The following is a 15,874-nucleotide window of genomic DNA, read 5'->3' as shown; positions in this document are numbered from 1 at the left end:
ATATGAAATAAACAGAAATTCACGAGCTATGAGTGAAGAAGAGATATGTCCACTCATAGAAGTACCAAATCCTCAGGCAGGACAGGCAGGACAGGACTCAACTCTCCTAGTATATAGACTGTGGACACTGGAAGATATCCAGAAAGCCACAGAGGGAATTCCCCATCCAAAAGTTAATTTTAGAAAATTCTTAGAAGACTTACAGGGCATGAGGTTAAGTTATCATTTAAATGGAGAAGAAGTAGAAAAAGTAGTCAGACAAATCATAGGTCCAGATTGGCACATGATCAGTAGCAACTGGAATCCCCATGACGCAGAACATAAGCCACTCCCACATAGCAACGCAGAACTGGATAACAGAGTGAAAGGTCTAACAGACCGAATCTCTGAGAAGTGGAAGCCTAGGGCAGACTGGACTTGCATTAATCAATGCATTCAACAGGAAGGTGAAACTGTTGACAGATATTATGCTAGAGTGTTTTAACAACCATTGTGGAATGCAGGTACCTGAAGACCAAACACATAATTCCCCGTATGAGCAGCAATTAAAGAATGCATTTTTGAAAGACAGTATTTTGCCTATAAGCAGCTTTATTACAAAGCACATGGTAGACCATCGTACGAGTAGATTACAGTCACTACTTGAATATGCTAGGCATGCCGAAAGGCATTTCAACAGTAAAAAGAAAAAGAAAGCCCAAGTATTTTCTGTACAAGATGGAGCAGAAGTTTATGTAGTACAGTCCAGAAAAAAGGGCAAGAAAAATGCCCAGGGAAACAAACAATCTGATAAATGATCAGAAGAGTTTGAAGAGACAAAGAAAAGGGGTGAATGTTTTAAGTGCGGAAAGAAGGGACATTTAGCAAGGGATTGCAAGCAAAACAAGAAGGTAGCCATGAAAGATAAAGAGGGTGAGGACTGACTATATGACAGTCAAGAATCACTAGAAGGGAGTAACCAAGAAAGGACAAATGCAAATGTGATAGAGGGAATAGAGGATGTGATAGAAGAAATAGAGGAAGTACAAGAAATCACTGATGGTGAAGAAAGTGAAATTTTGGACTTAGCATTATTAAGCCTAGAGCTCTATTTAGCAGACACAAAACCGGAAGTTACACTTCTGGTAGAGGGGAGGGAAGTTAAATTCCTGTGTGACTCAGGGGCTTCACGAACCCTGATACATCCTTCCAAACTACCAGAAAATTCAGAATCACATGATTACATATTAGTGAAAGGAGCTAATGGACAGCTATATCGGGAGCCAATCTCCCATAACATAGCAATAACTGACCCTGTTTCAGGGATGACCCAGAAAAGCAAAATTGTTGTTTCTGCAAAATGCCCAGTGAACCTTTTGGGCAGAGATCTTATGCAGATATTTGGTATAGCAGTAGTACCGACTATGCAGGGTATGGAAGCACAGCGACAAATGGATACTTTTGTGGTGCGACCGGAGGGTGAAACATTTTATTGGTACAGCCAGGACTTAATCACGACTGGTCCAGGGGCAGTAACCGAAGAACTGATGAACATAGCCATCAGTAAGTCCCCCTCCCTTGACACTGATAAACAACATTTGTTGCACTGTACTCTGTATTATTGTAGCACACCAGGACCTGATAAGGAATATGAGCAAGAACTGTTTAAAAACGCTGCAAACAGATTAGTATTACGTAATCTGTACTGGGACACAGAAGGGAACAGTGTAGTTAACTGTTCATTGCCCCAGGAATTCTTCGCACTCTACAAATCTAATCGATTACCACATCTTAGTTTAACTATGGACAAGAATGTGAAATGGGCAGATCTTGGAGAAAAAGTCACAAAGTGGGAAAAACAAACAGAGTTAGAATTGTCAAAACAGGGAGTACAAAAGCAGAAGTTAAATTGGATAACGCAGACACACCCAGCTGTACACTTGCAGTCTAGCGAGGACAGCTGATTAGCACTCTGACTAGAAGAGGAAGAAAAAGCTTTACGGAGCATACCAGAAACTCTCTGGTCAACAGGGAAATCAGATGTAGGACTAATTCGTACAGCAGGACCAGTTACTATTATGCCAAAATCAGCATTCAGACCTCAAAAGAGACAGTATCCCTTAAGAAAGGATGCAGAAGTAGGAATCAAACCTATAATAGCAGCTTTACTTAAGGAAGGAGTACTGGTAGAATCTCCCAATTCACCATGTAACACACCCTTATTTCCTGTCAGGAAAGCAAACAGAGAATGGCGTATAGTCCAGGACTTACAAGCTGTAAATGATGCAGTAATACCTAGAGCACCTACGGTGCCAGATCCACACACCCTATTAAATGATTTGAAGCCTCAACAGAAGTATTTTTCTGTGGTAGATATTAGCAATGCGTCCTTTTCAATACCGATACACCCTGACAGCCAACATTGGTTTGCATTCACATTTCAGGGGAAAAGGTATACATATACGTGACTACCACAGGGGTATTGTGAAAGCCCAACAATATTTGCACAAGAGATGGCAAGCAACTTGGCAGGATTTAGCCCACCAAGAGGCAGCCAAATTATACTTTATGTAGACAACATCCTGCTGGCAGCCCCCACCCAGCAAGAATGCAGAGAAGATACCATAGCATTACTACAATTTTTAGCCACTCAAGGACATAAAGTAAACAAAAACAAATTGCAGCTTTGGAGAAAGCAGGTTAAATACCTGGGATATGTAATATCCAAAGAAGGCAGAACATTAGATGAAGATAGGAAAATAGCAATTTTACAAGCACCCAAACCGACTACCAAGAAGGAAATGATGTCCTTCCTGGGCACGACTAATTTCTGTCGGAGCTGGATTCCAAACTATGCCTTGGAGTCTGCTCCACTGACCAACTTAATATACAAGAAGCTTATAGCAGCACAAGATTTATTACAATGGACACCAGAAGCAGAATCAGCTTTCTGCAAACTGAAGCAACTGATAGCATCCTCATTAGTTTTAGGATTACCAAACTATCATAAACGTTTTTTCCAAACTGTATATTGTAAGCAAGGTTACATGACATCAGTGTTAACACAGCAACATGGGGATAAGCAATGCTCCATAGCTTATTATTCATCACAGCTGGACCGAGTGGTGTGATCCCTGTCCCACTGTGTACAAGCAGTAGTTGCAGCTGCAATGGCCGTACAGGCTTCGGCCTCAGTAGTGTTGTTCCACCCTCTCACATTGAGAGTGCCTCATGCAGTCACAATTATTTTACTGCAAGAAAAAGTAGCATATCTTTCTCCTGCTAGACATCTTTCCTGTATGACTATACTCTTGAGCCAACCTCATATGACAATTGAACGATGTACAACTTTAAACCCGTCTACCTTGCTCCCGACCCCTGCGGATGGCACACCACACAGCTGCCTGCAGGAGATTGAGCAAAAGACACTGCCTAGAAAAGATCTAATGGATGTTCCCTTGGATGATGCCGAGGTGACATATTACGTGGACGGCTCATGCAGAAGGGGTCCTACAGGACAGAACCTAGTGGGGTATGCAGTAGTTTCTGATACTGAGATTTTAGAAGCGAAGTCTTTACCACACAACTTATCTGCAAAAGCAGCAGAATTGATTGCCTTGATAAGGGCTTGTACCATACCAAAGGGTAAATGTGTGAACATTTTTACTGAAAGCCAGTATGCTTTTTCTACTGTACATGTTTTTGCACAACAGTGGAAAAATAGAGGAATGATAACATCTACTGGTAAACCGATTAATCATGCGCAATTTATTTTAGATTTGTTAGAATCTATTCAGTTACCTCAGAAAGTAGCTATTTGTAAATGTGTAGCTCATACCAAGCAACAGGATAGGACTTCAAAAGGTAATGCAAGAGCTGATACAGCTGCAAAGCAGGCAGCTTCAGCTTCAGAAGTATTTCTTTTGAGTGAGGAATTACAACCTTCTGAGATTTTAGATTTAGAAATGTTGAAAACAATGCAGACACTTACTACAAATGTAGAGAAACAAAAATGGATAAAACGAGGAGCAATTCTTGAGAAAGGGCTGTACATCTCCAAAGAAGGAAAAACAATTTTGCCGTCTAACTTGTTTAGATATGCAGCTTTGTTGAGCCATGGGCAGTGCCATGTCTCAACAGGGGGGATGGTACAGTTAGTGAACCGAGTGTTTACTGCATATGGATTTACAAACTACACAAAACTTTTTTGTGCAGCATGCCATGTTTGTAACAAGCATCATGCACAAGGGGCACTGAAGCCTCAGCAAGGGAGTTTCCCAACACCACCGTACCCGTTCCATACTATCTGTATGGATTTCATAGAACTAAACAAATGTGAAAATAAAAAATATTGTCTTGTCATTATAGATATGTTTTCCAAATGGGTGGAAGCTTTTCCAACCAAAAATCCAGATGCAGCTACTGTTGCAAAAGTCCTTGTTAAAGAAATTATTCCTAGATTTGGCATACCGGAAAAGATCTACAGTGACAATGGCACACACTTTGTAAATCAAACTATACAACAGTTGAGCCGATATTTCGGAATTTCCTGAAGGAACCATTGTGCATACCACCCCCAATCTGCAGGATTAGTAGAGAGGCATAATGGGGTTTTAAAAAACAAACTTAGGAAATTGATTAGTGAGACACAGAAGAACTGGGTGCACTGCCTGCCTCTGGTACTGTTGAGCATGAGAACTATTCCAAATGCAAAAGGGTTAACTCCTTTTGAAATACTGTTTGGGAGGGCATATTATATACCTCAGTGGAAACCTCTCATGCCTGCAGACCAGGAGGCTGACAGTCCACTTGCAGAATACATGAGACAACTTTTAAGTAATAAACAACTTTTGCAGTTAAATTCTGTTTCAGATAAAGAACAAGCCAGACCATCAGAAGGAGCAGTAGCCCCAGGCATGTGGGTCTAGGTGAAAGTTATCAAGAAGAAGAATTGGACCACACCGAAGTGGGAAGGGCCGTACCAAGTGCTACTGTCAACACCCACTGCAGTCAAGATCACAGAGCGAGAGTCCTGGATTCATCTGACACACTGTAAATTGGTTAAAAACTTTGAACTGAACAAAAAACTTGTTACTGTTACACAAGAACAAAATGACCAGATACGGAGCAAATAGAAATGTTGAACAACCTCAGAAGTATTGCATGATCATTCTGTTGGCCATACTGATAACATTAATCTTTTTGTTGTGGCCTTTCCTTTTTCCAGCCACACGAGCTGAACTGAATTAATGTGAATCACTCATAGACTGGCATCCGAACTTTAACACTTACCAAGAAATTAAATATGTGTATGCTGAAACTTTTAATGTTTCGAATTGCTGGATTTGCACAGCTATACCAACAGCATGCAGGGGATTATTAATGACTGCTGTCCCCCTAGGGGTCAATGAGACCTGGGAAAATTTGCTTTTTGATACTACAACTGTAAAATCACAAGACAAAATAGCATTGTATCTGCCTGTTACACAGAAGGGAATTGTATGTTTTTACAAAAATGATACTGTTCAGGTAGGTTGGAGTAATTGTAATGTGACTGTTCCTTACAAATGTTATACCAAAGCCAATAATGCAGGTTATATCTGTGATGCAAACTATGACTCATATCTTGAGTTGATACATAAAACTATTGATGAGATACAACGTAATCCTGCTCTTTTTAAACAACTATCTATTATTGATAAGAAAATGTTTCATGCAGGGCAAGTGTATATTAATACTAAAGTAGAGAATTGTTATTTTGTTTGTGGGAAAAAAGCATACAAATGGTTACCTGAGAACTGGTCCGGCAGTTGTTTTTTGGGTTACCTGGTTCCGGCCATATGACACACTGCAGTCTTGCCTCAGGGAAGAATTCAAAATGTCAGAGAGGTCACCAAGAAAACCGAAAATCCAATCAAAAGGCCTGAAAATCCAGTGGGACAAATTGAAGCAGGCTGGAGAAACCATAATTCCGTGAAAAACAAAGATAAACTGACACACATGGAGTTGAGTGACACTATTATATCATGGGCAGGTATAGCCCCTGCATATGGCGCAGTGAAATCGATTTGGGAGCTGAGAAAACTGTCCAAACTTCTCGAAGTAATGAGTAATGCAACTTTTTCTGCTCTCGAATTAATGACTGATGAACTGAATGCTATGAGAACTGTGGTGCTTCAAAACCGCATGGCTCTTGACTTCACCCTAGTGGTGAAAGGTGGTACATGCGCTTTAATAAAAGAGGAGTGCTGTTCGTATATTCCTGACAACCAGCATGAGATAAACGACCATCTTGAGGTGATTCAGCAAGTGTCGGCCATGACCAAACCAGGCCCAAACCCACTGACGGACTTTTTCCAGAATTTGTTTGGGGGGTGGGATAGCATCCTAATGAACATCCTGATTGCCATTTGTGTGGGATTACTCCTATTGGGAGTGTGTGTTTGTTGTGGTATTCCCTGCATGAAAAGATTAATCAAAGATTTTATAGACATGTCAGTTTCTGAGACTTTATATCAAAGTACTGAAATTGAAGAACTGTTGAAAAGTGAAACACTTTCATAAGTTTAAACCGAATGACTCTCTTAACTGCAAATCTTGAACAGAAGAGGTTAGGAGAAGAAGCAAACTGTTTATGCTTTTGAAAATAGAATAAAAAGTATTAACAGGGGGAAATGTTAGAAAAATATGTATTAATGTATATGTTTAGTACTTATTAGAAGCTAAAAGGGTTAACACATTTAATTCTATTTTATGTACAGCTTAATTCTGTATGGAATTATAAGATGCTTTTTCAAACTTCAGTATACTTTCTGAAATTGCAAGATGCTCTCTGACCTAGTATTTACTAGCACAGCAAAATTCATGTTTATGCCTTCTGGAAATTTACTGAGAAGCAGGTGATTATCTGCTAGGTCAGGAAAATGAATGAATAGTGAATGAATAGAACAATACTGTTTTCTATAACGTGATTGAATATGAACAATCAGCTCTGTTCGTGTTATGAGAACATGCACAGCTGCGGAAAAGAAAAGATACATCAGACAAAGACTGCTTGAAGAAATGAACTATGATCTGTACTTGCTTTGTGCTCAAATTAGCCATAGTACCTTGAATGGTAACATTGCATAGTGAGAAGTCATATCTGACCGGTGGTCATCAAGGCCACGTTGTTTTTCTTAGGAAGTTTTTTTTGTAAACTTGATATGCCAGCAGAAAATCATGGACAAACAGCTGCTGTGAAATAATATTGAAAGAACTTGTGATTGATTACGTCAGCTTAGTAGGCAATGCCTTGTAAGAAATGTATAAGAATAGCTTCACTTCCTGATTCTAGTTAGACAAACTCTGTATTAGCACGTTTTTGTCTCCTTGCTGCAAGATTAAAGTGTCTTAACCTGAACCTGCCGTGTGTTGATCATTTTGAAGTTGTTTTTCCTTTGACATATACTAACAACTTTTGTGTTTTAGTTTCAGAACTTGCTGATTTCTTCTGGAATTGCACACAATTTCCAGTAGATATTTCCTTGGCCCTTTGGAGTAAATTCAGACAACAATAAGATGGACGGATTGAAGTGAACTACATGTTGTCTCTTTTATTTTTCAGGTATGTGTTTCACTTGATCCTTCTCCTACACTGCTGCTATAGCTCAGCATGTGACTGCATTGCCTTTCATTTTTCCATGTGCTAAAGGCTGTGGGTTGCATTCCCCTATGGGTTGTATCTTGGCACATTATTGTAACAGTTGGGTGTGTGTTTCATGGTCAGTACATTATGTACATGTAAAATGGTCAGGCTCGGGTAAAGTTTTAAATGTATTTTTTCAATGTATTTGTGTTTTTCTCTCTCTCTCCCAGTCTCTTTCTAGCTATCCTTTCCATTATATACATTTATTTGTTTTATTTTTTATTTTGATTCTCTCTGTTTTACAGTAATATGCCGCAGCATCCAGACCAGTACTCCTGCCACCATTCAGGCTTGTTGCCCCACCGATGTTGGATAGTATGTCACTGCCACCAACACCATAGATACTGGTGTCTCCAGCTGCTGCTGCTGCTGCTGTCAGCTCCACACCCCTTGAAGCACCTGCAGTGACCACTGCCCCCAGATCTCCTGAGGAAGGTGCTGCTACAGCACTTGCCAGAAGCAGTGAGAGTGGGGGTGATATGTATGTCACCTGGTAGCAGCTGGAGGAGATACTGTAGGTCCTTATGTACAGGAGACTAGATACCTAAATCAGCTGCTTAGAGACCCTCCATCAGTAACTTGTTGAGTCATGTCATTACCCTTACCATCACAGTCAGTACCCAGTGTGAGGGAGCTCAGGGTGGGGAATATGCTCCTGCTGGGTCCTCGCTAGTAGGGAGTGCAGCTGTGAACTCCAGCCTATCCACCATCTTAGTATTTCTCTCCCTTTAATGTCTATGCCTGCCCCTATGTGTTGTCCAATCCTCCCAGCCAGCATTGTCTTTCCTATGTGTGTTTGATGCCTTCTTCTACATTGTCTTCCCCATCCCTGATTATATCAACACTCCACCTGGCAGTCTTTCTTTCATATATGCTTATTTGTGTGCTCCTGCTACCTACCTTAACCCTCCTACCTCCCTCTTACTTCACTTACTACCTTCCAGAACTTAACATCTCTTCATATATATAAAATGGACACCTGACCAAAAGAGTCCCCCTTTTCCCATCTCCATCCTGCTCGTTCCATAACTGTTTACCTTATGTTCTACCATCTCCTTACTGCCCCCCCTTCACCACTTTTATATCTTCCCCTTTCCAACAATTAATTTGGACAAAAATGGATCAGCATACATTGCTTCATGGGCTTTTAAGGCTGCAACATAACTTATCCTTCTTAACACTACTGCATGCGTGGGATTGCACAGATCATCATCAACACTCGAGCATGACTAATGAGCCCTGCTGTTGCTTGTATTTCCCAGCTGCTGCAATGTAGTACTATGCACTCTTCATGCAGTCCCTGCTACAGCTACAAGCAGGATAGTTAATAAGCTGGTGTCTTCACCCTCTTTCCCCTATGTATTCATTTTTAATGAGTATCGAGTCACCTGCAAACACGGTAAACAGGAGACCCAGCCATAGACTTTGTGAAATGGTAACACAATCACAGTGAAAGTCTACAGATCATCTCACAAAACCCCTTTGGAATCAGTACATTGTAGCCTTGATCCCACCTCCCCAAGGCCATGTGTGTCTTCTACAGGGAGTTTACAGATATTTTGCTTTAGATATACTTTAAAATACATCTACAGTATTTATTTATTTTACTAAATTGTGCTGTCATAACTAATGGTATTTATATGAATCATTGCAGAATTTCTTACATTTTTGTCTATTTATCTAGTATTAGAACTAGTTTTTCAGGCGATATCTGTCACTGCAGAAAGAAATGCCATGTAGCGCTTAACAAAACAGAAATATGAATCCAAAAAGCTGGACATGAATGGCATAGATACTACTGACATCATATGACCGTCTGTGAACATGTGTTTAAATTCTATGCATCTTCACATTGCGATGGGCAATAAGCCTAGAATTAAGATATTTTTTCTTGTCAAAAAAATATAAAGAATGACTAATAATTTTTGGACACCACAAGCTTGGTGATCACGTGAGTCACTGACTGTCAAACTAAGAACATGACTTGTAACAAGTAACAATATGACACAACTTAGAAGGAGCATGCCAAGCCTGAGTACCACCAACCAATACCACAAGAGAATGACCTCAAGTGCCAGGCAATTGTCTCACACACACACACACACACACACACACACACACACACACACACACACACACACACACACACACACACACACACACACACAAAGACACATACCTGTCATAAATGTATAAATAATGGGTTCATAGGGCTAATATTAGATCTTAGAGAAAGCAATTTAGCAACCATGACCTGAAGTGGCCGTATACTGTGTGAACAAGTCCAGAATGGATATATGTGACTGTGCTGTTACTGTCTTACAATACTGTTCTGTGTTCCTCTAATGGTACACTAACACACCCATGAATTTTTTTACTGTAAAAGGTCATTATTCCAGCCTAGTACATGCCCATTAAAACAGTAAATGGCTGCAAGAGTACTTTGGTACACTCCCTCTGGGAAATGCAACCTTATTATGGTTGAGGTGTGTGCCCCTGAAATTCTTTGTTCTTGTTTCTTTCTTTTTTAAAACAAACAAGTGGTACTTACGTATTATTGCAACCACGCTTTCTCGCCAGGCCATTATTTGTGTTTTCGCAACCACGCTTTTTCGCCAGCATGTTAGTAGTATTCATATTAAGAAAGTAGTCTTTGTTGTTTTGCACTTGATCTAACTGCACCAAGTAGGATTGTCTGACATATATTGTCGCTACCACAATATTTAATTAAATGAGATTGCTGCCCATTATTTGATTATGCAAATGCAGTTATTATAAAAGATATGCAAAAATAACGAGGGGATAAAGGTTGAAAAAATTTTGTAAATATTGCACTTATAAACTTAGACAATTGTTAGAATAATAGATTTTGCATGACAATGCATTTGGAGAAGGTTACGAAGCCTGAAACTCAAATGTCTGTCATGATTTACTGACTTCTATCTCCAGGGATTCGCCAGAAAACCACACATTTCATAAGGAATGGGCCAAACATAAGAGCCGAAAATCTGAACAGTTGAGACCTATGCTGAGTTTCCTGGCAGAACCCCTTTAGTCACCTCTGTCCAATAACAGTGTTACACTCTGACCCTGAAGCAGTTATTCTTCTGACCTGAAAAATTTACAAATGCACAGAATCAGTTGCAAAGTGGCATGAACCTTGTAACACTGGAAAGTTACTCATCACACAAAACAGATTTAGTTTAGAAGACTTAATAAGACTTTTCTGTGATGTCGTGGGCAGACAGATGAGAACAAAAGATTACACACACCAAAACAGTGGACAATTTTTATTATCATCATACAGGCAATATCTTCACTATCCTGCAACCGGCACTCATTGCGGTTGGGAGAATAAATGGTTGCAATAATATGTAAGTACCAAACAAGCTTTGCTGCTTTCATTAAATTATACACATATTTACAAATATGTACACCTTAACAGTCATCATCAGTCCATTATGGTCTTCTTTAGCTTCCATAATTTTGCCATCATAACAACATTTATGTTACATACTATACTACTTAACATTTTCAGAACAACATTATGGACTTTTCCCATATATATCCAAATTATTAATCAAACCTAATAAATGACCATAAACTCAAAAATAGTTACATTAATTTAATTTTACCTTATCATTGCTCTGAGGTGTATGCTGGAGATATATGAATGCTCAAATTCTTTGTTTACATATATTTCAATTAATGTACATTTCCTTTACTATGGCCATCATACATTTATTTCATATAGCTCTCATATTTGTTCCTCCCCTCTGTCAGAATAAACACTGTTTATTATATTCTGTGCATAGCCACACTACTATCTAAAGCCTACTTCTCAATGTCCTCCATCAACAAAACAGATAATCTGGTCCGTAACATAACCCTAAAGCAATGTGTGCAATTTACACAGTCCTAGCCCTCCATGAGCCACTTTTTACTATATCAGTCTATTCACTGTGAATATTCTATATAAAATTTAATATAATTCTTAGACCAGTTCCTTGTCATTTCCAATTTAAAACTCTCTGGGGTTGGGAGGGTGGCCTAATGGTTAAGGTGTTTGCCTTACAAACACAAGGTGCAGGGTTTGAATCTCACAAGGGATAATTGGCTAGGCTTAAAATGGCTCGCAAGGGCAGTTAGCCTAGTATTAACCTATGTACTGTGGTCAGCATTTAGTTGAAAATCGGCATCTGTTCTATTCATTCCATTACTGTTCATACTCAGCTTCACAGACTCTAATATTCCACCAGTCCTCATTAAGCCCTTGTTTTTACTGCAATATGACCTATACTACCCATCAGCATCATCAAAAAGGGATAAGGAGATCCAATATTTTTTAAACCATCCTTCACAGTGCATCACTGTTATGAACATTTTATGTGGTCAGTAAAGCTCTTAAGTGTGACTGGTATATACTTTCAAAATGATCACCTAATTCATCTAAGATGCCAAAAGTTATATAACCTTACTAACTCTGCAGGACTAAGTGGAACCATTCAAAACATCATAAGTCCCATTAAATACTAGACATACTCTTATCTTAAATTGCTCAGATGAGCTGTGCATTCTCCATCCAAAAATATGAAGTCTTAATGCCTCCCAATAGAAGCTTCTTAAATACAACATAATTTAATTCCCATTAATTTGCTCCTAAACTACATGGCAAGGCCCTGTTTTTGTAGTCTATTTCCTACCCTTCCGTTTAACACTATCAAGCTTTCATCTCTCACATTTTAACTGCATCATTCGCAAGCATCTTTACTAGTACTTATATAACAAGGAAAAATGTAATTATCACAGATTAAGTATCTGCAGATAAATATCATAAATTTCAGAAACAGAAAAACAATTTCTCAGTTTGGACAGGTATAAAATGAGCATTGCCAATTTCCTTTAGAAGTATTAAGTATGATTATACTAAATTCACTTAAATCTGGGTGCAGACAGGCATCAGCTTCTGAAAACAGTAACACAGTTATAGTTTGCCAACTGTAAAATAAATGTTAATGCAGGCTTGTGCCTAATACCTAGATAACTAAATGCAAACTACATAAATTCTTCTATCTTATTCCATGACATTTCATCTGTTCATGTAGTTAACATTTCACAATACTTAAGTTGTTGTTGTTGTGTCTTTCGGCTTATCCCGGTTAGGGGTCGCCACAGCAGAACTCTGGTCCGCTAATGTTTGGTAGTGGATTTTTACGTGCCGAGTTACCAGCCCTGACACACAACCTTCAATGAAGGCACGCCCATTCACATATGCCTCCACACAGAAGACGCTCTAGCTGAGAATCGAATGGGACAACGTCTTGCTGTGAGGCGACAATGCTACCGCAGCACCACTACCGCAGGTTTACAATACTTAAGTATATGTGTAATATCTGTCTTTAAGCACCACTACATTTCAGCATATGGTGTGCTAACCAGTATTAAACATAGGCAAGGTAGAGATGCAGAGATGCAAGTATTATTATTAATAAATAGCAACTTATAGTCCCAAGTGTCTGTCAGAGCCTCATCCTCCATCCATCTAAATTTAACAACACATATATAGATAGATAGATAGATAGATAGATAGATAGATAGATATATTTATATAATCTATATGGGTCTACTTCATTGCACTGAAAGCTCATTTCACTAAAACTCAGTTGCCTGTGCACAATTCACTGAAAGCTCATTTTACTGAAAACTCATTTGACTGAAACTCATTTTGTCGAAAGTTATATATGGCCTTTTCCCCACTCTAGTGCGATGCTGGAGTTAGTATATAAAGTAAGGGGTGTGGGGGGCTGTGCCCCCCACACTGGGGGGTGTAGGGGCCATAGTCCCCACCTATTTTAAATGCTTAAAACCATAAATATGGATACTTACAAGTCCAATGAATAACTCTTTCCAGAAGACAATATATAACCAAACTATGTGGGGGGCTGTGCCCCCACAAAAAAACAAGTAGAACAAAACCAATAATCCAAAATGATGCCACGCAGTAACAGGACCCGGAACTCACTGGCAAAAATAATTGTAAATAAAACCGCCTTTAATGCAGTAAAAAACAATGAACAACACTTTAAAAACAAGCGCTTTCGCTCGGTCAATACCGAGCTTCTTCAAAGTCAAACAGTTCTGTGTTAAAATAACCTAGATTAAATAGTACATCAGAGAGTCACATAACTCATTCTGATTAGATTAAGCCAATCTCTTACTAACTGAAAGGTAAAAATACCTACTTAAAAAACATTGTCATACCTAAATCTAAAAAGTGTATTATAACAACATAGACCATCACAAACTGAACATCTTAAAGCTTGTTTCAAACCATTATTAAAACACTTTCTCTAAAGGTATTCATACTTAAATGGATCTCTACCCACACATTCATTGATCGAAGCAATAAGTGAAATACACACAATAGTTTAGTACATGTTACAAATACAATACTCATGACTTACTATAAAATTATAAATGGGCCATTCTTAGTTTAAGGACACTACCTATATTTATATTTTCATTTAAATCAGGTGGTCTACCTGCATCTAGCTTAAGCTGCCAATATAACTCTCAATATTCTAGTCTAGCCTCCCAATTACCACCCCTTATATCAGGTGTCACTTGCTCTAAGACAAAACATTTTAATTCCATGTTTTTACAAATTTGTGAATGCTTAGAAAAAGCATTATTTTCTTTACCTTTCGAAACATCATAAAGATGTTCATAGACCCTTCTTCTCAGAGGTCTCTCCGTTTTCCCCACATAAAAACTATGACAGTGCATGCATAGCCCTAAGTAAACTACTCCCTTTGCTCCACAATTAAAATATTTAGTGGAGCTAAATTTGAATTTTCTAGAGGGAATGTAGATTGTATCTCGGTTAATCATAGCGCTACACTGTTTGCAACTACCACATTTATGTGTACCTGTTCTTAATTTACATGTTGCAAGCCCAGGTTTTCCTTTCATCTCAAATAATTCTTTCAAATTAACATCTCTTTTCCTTATAAAGTGGGGATGCTCAGAGACAAATTGGTTTATTTCTTCATTTAAGGTGAGTATCGGCCAATATTTAGATATAATATGCTCAATATCATAAGAGTTAGCTGAAAAAGTGTGAATAAAATTGTTATTCTTCACTTCTGGCTGCTCTACTGATGTCTTTTGATCCAGAGTAGTGGATGACACTCCTATTAAGGGGGAATATTTCATTTCCCTATTTATCAAAACCTCTTGACTCATACCATCAATCAGGGATATAGGATATCCCTTCTCTACAAAAAGTGTCCTAAGAGTATGTACTTCCTCTATAAAACTTTCAAGGGAGCTAGACATTCTAGATGCTTGGATAAGCTGTCCTTTAACAATGCCCTTTTTCTGATAAAAGGGGTGTCCACTATCATAGTGGAGGTACGAATTAGAAAATGTGGCCTTCCTAAATAGCTTGGATTGAAAACATTGATTATCATAATCTTTAAATAATGTCACGTCTAAGTAGTTGAGTTGGTCTTGATCAATCTTATGGGTAAATCTCAGAAAATCCGTACTATTGTTAATATAATTCATAAATTCTTTTAAATTTTCATCAGTGCCCTTCCATAACAGACAAATGCCATCCAAATACCTCCTGTAATGTACTATATATTCGGACCATTGATTAACAAGGATGTAGTTCTTCTCCCAATGGTGCAACACAATATTAGCATATAGTGAAGCACACGGGGCCCCCATTGCTACCCCTTTCCTTTGGTGATAGAATTCACCATTAAAATGAATAAAATTGTTTTCAAGAATAATTTCGATGAATTCCAACACCAAGTTAGCAATCTTGTTATCAAGAGCAGCTTCAGTTAACAAAACTTCTCTGAACCATTCAAGGCCTATTTTATGGGGGATACTTGGAAAAAGCTCAACAATGTCTATGGTGACCATAAGTAAATTTGTATTAAACATCCGTTGATCTATTCCTTTTAAAAAATCCCAGGAATCTTTACAAATGTGCACAATAGAAGCTAGAAATCTTTTCCACTAAAATCAACAAATTTTGCAAGAGGCTCAGTGATACTCCCTGCTCCTGAAACTATTGGCCTAAATCTAATTGGATCAAGGCCCTTGTGGGTTTTGGGGATACCAAAGATAACCAGGATTCTTGGTCTATCCACGTGCAGAAAGTTATACAAACGTTCATTGATTACCCCTTGCAAT

Source organism: Protopterus annectens, chromosome 12.part0, assembly GCF_019279795.1.
Source record: "Protopterus annectens isolate FY-2018-M chromosome 12.part0, PAN1.0, whole genome shotgun sequence".
NCBI classification, from domain to species: Eukaryota; Metazoa; Chordata; order Ceratodontiformes; family Protopteridae; genus Protopterus; species Protopterus annectens.
This window is presented reverse-complemented; position numbering follows the sequence as displayed.